Here is a 9,823-nt window from a genome sequence, read left to right as displayed (position 1 = left end):
TTTGTGTACATGCTCGAAATGGTTTTGCGTTGCAATACAAACTATTTATATTGTAAAACACATCTTATGATGACAGAGGTTCAAAGTCGTACACTGGTTATCAGCTTAAGGTTATATTTTACAATTAGAGTATTAAGTTATGACAATAACTAGGAACTGACATTCTATTGATTTTGAACAAAACATACCTGTCCAGAATGGTTTAACAATGCCATAAAGAGTACAGATGCGACGCAGACAAGTTGAGGCCAGACAGATAGTTCTCTTGCTGAAATATTGTAATGTGTGCCTTACAAGAACACCCCCAACCAATCTCACCATGATGCCATCCACATCCACATCTACATCCATATCCACATCCACTCCACTACCACATCCACATCCACAACCACAACCACATCCACATCTACATCCACAACCACATCCACATCCACATCCACAACCACATCCACATCCACATCCACTACCACAACCACATCCACGTCTACATCACAACCACATCCACATCACAACCACATCCACATCCACAACCACAACCACATCCACATCCACATCCACATCCACATCCACATCCACTTGCCAACCAACAAACCAGACCAACAACAACCACTCTACACCTAATTTCCATTCGTTTGAAAAGGAGGCAGCGATTAAGACGAATGAGTAAATTATCTTGGGGCCTTATATACTAACATTTGATGTTACATATATATAAGAGAATAACATGTTACTATTCCTTAACATGACTGTACGTACATAAAATATGCTTACACTAGCATTCGAGCAATCACTCTAAATAGTTCATTGTATGAGAAGAGATGGCTTCAGCAGAGAGAGCCTGTCTACAATGTTGGTATACAACGTTTGTCGACAGAATGGATTTGTTTCAGCCCTTCAGCCAAGGGTACAGAATCGTACCAACTACTACTACCCTTGGTCACGGATATAAGTACACGATTACCATTAGTTTACTTTTATGTAAGGTAGAGCCTTCGATATTTGACCATGTGTACATGGCATGACTTAGTATGCAAACTCCACGTATATTGAACATTGCTCAATGTTGTTTTGGTCTGCTGGTTCAGACAATGTGTTACCTGTGACAACGCTGGGTATCTTTCAAAATCAACTTCTGACTGTGTAATTGTTATTTCCTCTTCCAAGTAACTCCATGTGTTGTTGACTAATAATTCCTATTAATACAGTGATGTAAGTATGATGGATTCAAGCAACATTTTACCTTATCTACGTTATACCATTAAGTATATCAACTTTTCATACTCCCTGACATTCTGGTACGCGTGTTGTCCAATCTGACCAATCTAAGATCATGAAAATCAACAGAGGAACAATATTCTCTCTCTGTGAATACTGATGACCCTGTTAACGCTGTTGTTCGCGGTATATAGTTCATTTTAATTCCATGAAAGCACACATTTACTTAAAACATTGAAATAAATACATCATACACATTTTCAAAATATCATGATCCGGAAAAGTGGTTTGGCGGCTTGACCACCGTATGTCCACGCCCATGATCTTGTATTGCTTTGTCACAGTCCCTTTACTCTTACGATTTAACCTGAAAAGAAAGCTTACATTTGAAAATCGGATATGACCCACGAAATTACAGACGTTACAGGGCTGAAAACAGGCGCTGAAACACTTGAAACTTCACGTCCAAAACACAACTATGATTTAGGTACCAAATACATTACCATCGAAGTACCATTTCCTTCTTCTTGAATTTCAGCCACCATCGGATATTCCCCTATGCTTTCTTTTTCCGACAATCTTTTCAAATTATACATCTTGATGTACAAAGTTTACTTAATTTGAGGTATTCTAGTGGATTGTCGTGAGAAAATGTAAACGAAAAGCTATATTTTCTTATTATGGTTTACAATGTTTTGTTTTATGATGTTCTCAATCAACGACCAGTATGTCTTATACTGAACACCTTACATTTCTACTTGCATGTGGTGTCTTGATTCTGTTTTAACAATTCGTTAAAAGTTTATGATCAACTCCAAAACTTGTATGTTTCAAGACGCTATTGGTAAAAGTTGTACTCATCAAATGTAGATTACTTGGGCATCACAAGTTAAGTCCATACACAGTATGGTTTATAGGCTACTTAGGTTTCGAAAGAAACAAACATCATGGTAGAATCAACTTTCATACTTTATTGATTGAAATACTGTCACATGTACAAACAATGTATTGAAACACACTAAAGTGTCCATATTTCTGTTCCTAAGAGGAAAACAATAGATGAATTGGGTTGAACGTTGTTTCATCGGATTTGGTACATGTATAAAGTGATATAAGTACTGTGACTATGTGTCCTTGTCCAACCAGCTGTGAATGGGTACCTCGTTAGGATGAGAAAGCCACAATAACTCGGTGCGCCTAGTGGCTGCAAGAGTTGCATACCCCCCCAGGGAGTTGAGATTGATAACACTATGTGCCGTTGAGATTGACATCCAATGATCGAGGGAAAATATACCAGCGCCTTGAGCAAGCACTAGTTGCCTGGATATGTGCGCTATATAAATATCGTATAATAATAATAATAATAATATAAGATAAATGCTATTTCTATCAAAGTACCAAACATATAACTGAACATCTAAACTAGTTGTTCTTTCTAAGACAATGTCACATGGACAAATCCCATACTCAACGAAACCATGACAAATGGTGTTTACTGCTTCTTTTTATGAATTGTTATTCCCAGTGAGTTATATCGTAATAGTGGTTACAACAAGATACAGGTGATAGAGGAGCCATGCTAACATTACAACATGTGTTTGATTGTTTAAAATGCTAATAAATTGTTATTATATCATGTGTGTTGATAGCTATTATTTTGAGTGAGTATTTAGACGGGTGATTGACAATATTGTGTAAGTGGTTTTGCAGACAAGGACATCCTTCGAGAACACTTGTATTATCACTAACTGCCTGTGATAGTCACATATCATTTTCATCACTATATCATGTTCATCACATTACATCTGGTACGTTTCGACGTCCATTTGAAACCGTTTATTCTCTGGCATTAACGATTTCTATATTATCACAGAACTGTAGACGATGATTAGGATGATCAGAAGCACTGTCAATCATATAAACGGAATAGAGCATCGGGCAACAACAGCTTCAGACAACCGACTAATGCGAACTTTAATCACCACAAATCATCTCGCCGACCATACTTACTTCCTTGACACAGGAAGGTTTCTCCGACGCTCTCGAAAATATACAAAGTATGGGTCTGTATACAAACATTGAAGACAACCTCTACGAAGTGAGGTTGCTTGAAGCTTTTACATTGGTTTGGCCGATGATGGGGGTGCCGATCAAGATAATACTTTTATTGGGCTACTATTATGCTCCTGGCATACGCTATAGAAAAGTACATGGTTTGATTACCTCTTCGTATGAGACGAAGATTATGTGGCTTTAACCTTATTGTTGGGGTTGTCATTAGATCTGAAAGACCGTAATGACATGAGAGTCTGCATGTTCGACGTTGGTTGCTAGGGAGGTGGTGTTATTTCAAATATTGTTTGCTTTGCTGGATATAACCAGAAATGATTATTCATGATTAGGTACGGTGCGCCAAACAAGCCCCATGACTTGGAAAATCCACAATCAAGACCCAAGAATCAATAAATCACAGTAGTTCTTTTCTAGATTTTAATTAGCGTCATGTGTGTAATTGAGACTCGTGTGGGCCACAAGTAAGTAAGTATTAACTGTTAGATCGTTTTGAGACAAAATGAGTGAAATTTGAATACTTTGAATAAAATAATTCGAACTGATAATTGGTCCAGAACACTTTAAAAGATCATACGGATTACAAGCAGCATCAAAGCTATGTTGACAGGGGTCGCGTAACGCGTAATGCATGCAAGATACGTTGATGTATGCAGATGTAAGTCCTAAAACATGTCTCTGTATGAATAAATGGTCAGTGTAAGCTAAAACACACCAATGTCTATTGCATTTCTATTTAAAAGAATGCAGAGCAAATTGACACCAAATACACCAGCAAATTTTATCTAATTAGTCTTTTTCTTTGAGTGGCATTTAGAAGTGATACACATAAGGAAGAGAGTTTTATTGGCGTCAACTTTTGCATTAAGAGGAACACGTTTCGGAGCGTATCATCATTACTCCTTCATCGGGTGAATGAATGCCATGAGACAGACAGCATATATTTGTACACGTAAGGACAATAAAAGTAATAGAAAACAAAGGTGGAAGCTTAACATTTGAGGCCAACAGTTAACTGGTGTAAGGAACTGGTGTACTCCGAAACGTTGTTTATATATATAAGAAGAAGTTTCTGAAATAATCACACGACACGGATCTTCTCCAACATGTTTCACTTGTTTCAATTTAAAGCAACGCCGCGTCACAACATTTGTATACAGTTGCATTGTGACGTCATGACAAAGTGACGTCATAACATAATCCGTTTAACTGTAATCACTTCTCCCTGAAGATAAAAGTGAAACATGTTGGAGAAGATCCGTGTCGTGTGATTATTTCAGAAACTTCTTCTTATATATGTACTACTGTACGCTCGGTATTCTCATCACTTTCTTTATATATATAATGTCCAAGGATTAACGGAGTTGTCTCTCTCGAATGAAACCAAGCACTTGATAGCTGGTCAACGTTGTTTATACTAGAAATCCAATTAAACATATTCCTAAAATATGTCCAAATGTCCAGTTGTACAGTGGATGGTGTTAACACGTCAATGGTTGTCAAGGTAATCATTCAAATTATAGTATGACCAGAAATTATTGCGAATTTTAGGAATATGTTTAATTGGATTTCTAGTATAAACAACGTTGACTCGAGAGAGACAACTCCGTTAATCCTTTTTCATTAGTTTGTGAAGAGTTATCCTCCTTTGTTTACTTGCTAGCAGACGAATTTTTCAGTGATCCTCAGTATGGATGATTTAGAGAAGAGGAAGTTGATTTTAGAGTATTATTACATTTCAAGGACATAAGATCAGCTAAAGTGATTTCAAGTAGAACAGGCATCCCTTTGTCCACTGTTTATCGTGTTTTGAAAAATATTGCAACTGGATATGGCATTGAGCACCAGGGAGGCGCAGGTAGGCCCAGAAAATTGACTGTCGGTGACAGGTGGCGACTTGGTATTCTTGTTTCTAAAAACAAACGAAGGAGTTTCGAAAACTTAAGGCTGGACATAATTGATAGAGGAACTGTGGCTGTCTGTAAAGAGACAATTAGAACTGAGCTGCATGCAATGGGTTGGCAGAAAAGTCGAGGAATTCCATCACCGATCATGAAACCTGAACAATAGGAGCGAAGGTTGAACTGGTGCTTACAGCATAGAAATTTTAACTGGGACAATGTGATTTTCTCAGATGAAAGTTCTGTGTGGCTGTTTCCTAATACACTGAAATTCAGGACCAAACAAACTGAAAAACCTTTGTATCAGCGCCCGAAGTACAGTCCGAAAGTTAACGTGTGGGGTGGCATATCTGTGTTAGGGGCAACGCCCCTCTGTGTATTTGAAGGGAATATGAACAGTGAGCGGTACACAGATATTCTCGAGGGACATTTACTTCCATCTGCTCACGTGTTCTATGGAAATTGTTGGATTTTCCAGCAGGACAACGACCCAAATCAGCATTTAAAGCATTCACAGGCCTGGTTTCGGACCCAAAATATGACATTATTAGAATGGCCAAGCTATAGCCCTGACCTAAATCCAATAGAAAATGTTTTGGGACTTATGAAGGAAAGTGTCAATAAGAAAAATGTGACAAATATTGCTGAAATGAAAGAAGAGGTGGTCCGATATTGGGACAGCATGGACCACGACTTTCTAACTTCTTTGATCAGTATTATGCCCCGCCGCATTGAAGCCTGCATTGCTGCCCATGGTGATTCGACAAAATACTAACTGTTCACCTGTCTTTGAATCTGGAGTTATGTTCTGCTAATATTCACATTTAATACATGAGTAATGAGTGAAAAAATTAAAAAATTTACAATCTTTAAATTCTCAATAATTTCTGGTTGTACTGTATATAAGAAGCCATTGGTGCAATGATACTTGCATGTCATAACTAACAGGGGGGGGGGGGGGCATGGATAAACCAAGATGTCATTCATACCGCACTTACATCGTAGTGTCATTAACACGCTTCAAACAAACCGGACAATCCCTAAAGGCCATTGTCTTCTATCAGTAACACTTGACCTTTTGGCTTTGTTGGACTCAGGTGAAAGAAAGAACAATGGTGTGTTTTTGTTTTGCCCCGAACATAGAATTTCATTGATTGGCAGCTACTTTTTATAGCCTCTGTATAAAGCAGAAACAATTACGATGCAATGAATCAATACAGTCATTTATTTTATCTTGTCGACATCAAACACTCCACATGGCTTAACATTGATGTATTTCTAAAGGTTAACCGTTCATTAACATAAACATCAATAATTTATCTAACTCTATACATAATAGAATCGAACCACCCCTCTATAAGGAGAAATAATGTACTAAACAAACCCAAGCCATAAGTCCACACACGTACCAAGATAAACTATATATGTCCGGAAATAATCCATACACAAATATACATCTGGAGGCGTCAGTAGAACCCACGTATCGATCGTACTAAAATTAATACAAATCAATAGCTCAGGGGTTTAACAGTTTTACCAACATGGGAAAAACAAGACCGATTCCAAACTTTAAAAGACCTGATCCAGGCTAATCACTCCAACGTTTCAAAGATGGCGCCTTCTGTTAAAAAAACGGACGCTAATTCCACGATTTACACAGTGTGAGTGGCGACACTACCGGTAGGACAGGAAATGTTTTCCCGTTTTGAAAACACCTGGTGTCATCACTGATTTACAGTGATACATTCTTATTATGCCACCGCTATTTTGCCTCTTATTCCCAAATGAAATCTGTAGCGCCAGATAATTAAGACTAGATATATGCTTCATATTTAAGTTGTGCTCCTGCTATTATGACCAACCAAGAAGAATTATGCTGGATTTTTTTAATCCACTGACAAGAAAAGGAACATCACTTTCTGAAGTCGTTTGTGATGACAACTTGAAGAGTGCATCATTTGAAACAACCATTTTGCCTTGATTCTTGCAGAAGTTCTTCCGACAGAGTGCTTGAAAATGTCATTCAAAATGTCAACTATTCTGACTAAAACTTACCCTCCAAAATGTCCATCCCCTGTTGAAAGGTGCAAGGGTACAATATTTGGAGGATGTATCGACCATTAGACACTTTCCGCTTTTCATATTAACAGGTCATCTTATTGTATCATAACAGGACGGAATATTATGGTCATAATCTGTGCACACGCTATACACAGTATATCGTTATGGATAATCATGTCCAATTATGCTATCTATTTTCACCATTCAGTATGTTCAAGTGTTTTTCAGCTGATGGTTCAGGTGAACGGTGTGTGTGTGTGTGTGTGTGTGTGTGTGTGTATGGTTTGTTCCTGGTGCCATCGATGGGGCCAAATATGATCACGTACGCTTGCTATCATGAGTATTTCCTATTCATAAATATTTCATTATTCATAAACACATGTTCATAATAAAGTATCAAACAGTCAAATCTGTTGTCAAAACAGGTGAGTGAGTGAGTGGCTATGGTGTGTTAGTGAGTGGCTATATGGTCGATGTGTGTGTAGTTGCAACCGATGGGGCAGGACACGGTCACCTTTTCAGGAACACCTGCTATCACCACTAGTTTGATAGTGATTCATAAACATATTCTCACGATAAAGTCGGAACTGCACTATCGATTCTGCTAAAAGGAGCGATTTCTTATGAATATGGAAAAGTTGTTTTGTCATTGTATTTATCAGAATAAATGTATCACGTATAATTTCACATTTACTGTTAACAGGATCAATTTTCCATGGTTTGATATTTTTTACTTGTTTATATCAGGAATGATGTTATCAACTTTTCACATTTCCGTTTCGTCAGTCAGCATGAGTTTTTCCGAAATTAAGTAAATCAATTTCGCCATTAACCCAAAGAATAATGTCAGTGGCCATTTTCTTATTTCAGCCTTCAATTTGATTTGATTTCTTATTGATTTTCACAACATCCCGCAGTTACTCTTAATTAGGGTTTATGGAAATTCATATCCAGACCTTTTTACGCTCCTTCCAGATCAGATTAACTTCCGGGGTAAAATGAAGCAATTTTGATATTTTGAGGCAGTGTTTTATACAGCATCATGCCAATGTGTGCAATTCGCTAGGCACATCGAAACTGGGCTGGAACCACTGAAATCAGGAAGGGAGTCTGTTACGACGTAAATTGTAATAACGCGGTAAAATGTAATAAACTGCGGCAAATTGTAATAACACCGCGGTAAATTGTAATACCGCGGTAAATTGTAATAAAAAACGCGGTAAATTGTAATAACTGAGCCGCGGTAAATTGTAATAAAAACTGCGGCAAATTGTAATAACTGAAGCTGCGGCAAATTGTAATAACCCCTGCGGTAAAATGTAATAAAATACATTTCATTGCCTATTATGCAAGGAAACATTCATGATGCTAAAATGTGAGACTAAGCTTTATAAAAATCCCAACCCGGACCTTGAAAACATCGGCATCTCTGATTCATTCTACTTTCCAAAGAAGGTCGAATTCCAGCTTTACAAAAATCAAACCCCGGACTTTGAAAACATCGGCATTAATCGAAAACGGTAACAAACTGCGGCAAATTGTAATAACGAGCGCGGTAAATTGTAATAAACTGCGGCAAATTGTAATAACTGGCGCGGTAAAATGTAATAACTTCTCTGATTCCTTCTAATTTCCAAAGAAAGTCGAATTCCAATGTTTGTTTCACTTCATTATGGTCAGATCTAATGACTGGGATGTTAAATGAATGGAAAAAAACTGAAATATTTTGGGCTATTTCTATCATTCAAACTGAGAGACAGAAGTCGTAAATTCTAACAAACTGCGGCAAATTGTAATAACAAGCGCGGTAAATTGTAATAAAATCTCTGATACTTTCTCATTTCCAAAGAAACTCGAATTCCAGTGTTTGTTCGACTTAATTATCATCACATTCCACCACTGGCGAGTTAAATGAACGAAAAAAGGCAATATTTGGGATTATTTCTATCAGTCGAACTGAGAGGCAGGTTCTGTAAATTCTAACAAACTGCGGCAAATTGTAATAACAAGCGCGGTAAATTGTAATAAACTGCGGCAAATTGTAATAACTGGCGCGGTAAAATGTAATAACATCTCTGATTCCTTCTAATTTCCAAAGAAACTCGAATTCCAATGTTTGTTTCACTTCATTATGGTCAGATCCCATCACTGGGATGTTAAATGAATGAAAAAAAACCTGAAATATTTTGGGATATTTTCTGTCATTCAAACTGAGAGGCATGAGCCGTAAATTCTAACAAACTGCGGCAAATTGTAATAACTGGCGCGGTAAATTGTAATAAAATCTCTGATTCCTTCTAATTTCCAAAGAAACTCGAATTCCAGTGTTTGTTCGACTTAATCATGGTCACATTCCACCACTGGCGTGTTAAAAGAACGAAAAAAGGCAATATTTGGGATTATTTCTATCAGTCGTACTGAGAGGGCAGGTTCTGTAAATTCTAACAAACTGCGGCAAATTGTAATAACAAGCGCGGTAAATTGTAATAAAATCTCTGATTCCTTCTAATTTCCAAAGAAACTCGAATTCCAGTGTTTGTTCGACTTAATCATGGTCACATTCCACCACTGGCGTG

The sequence above is a fragment of the Haliotis rubra genome, unplaced genomic scaffold (assembly GCF_003918875.1).
Source record: "Haliotis rubra isolate DU_JTF1 unplaced genomic scaffold, ASM391887v1 Scf142, whole genome shotgun sequence".
NCBI lineage: Eukaryota > Metazoa > Mollusca > Gastropoda > Lepetellida > Haliotidae > Haliotis > Haliotis rubra.
This window is presented reverse-complemented; position numbering follows the sequence as displayed.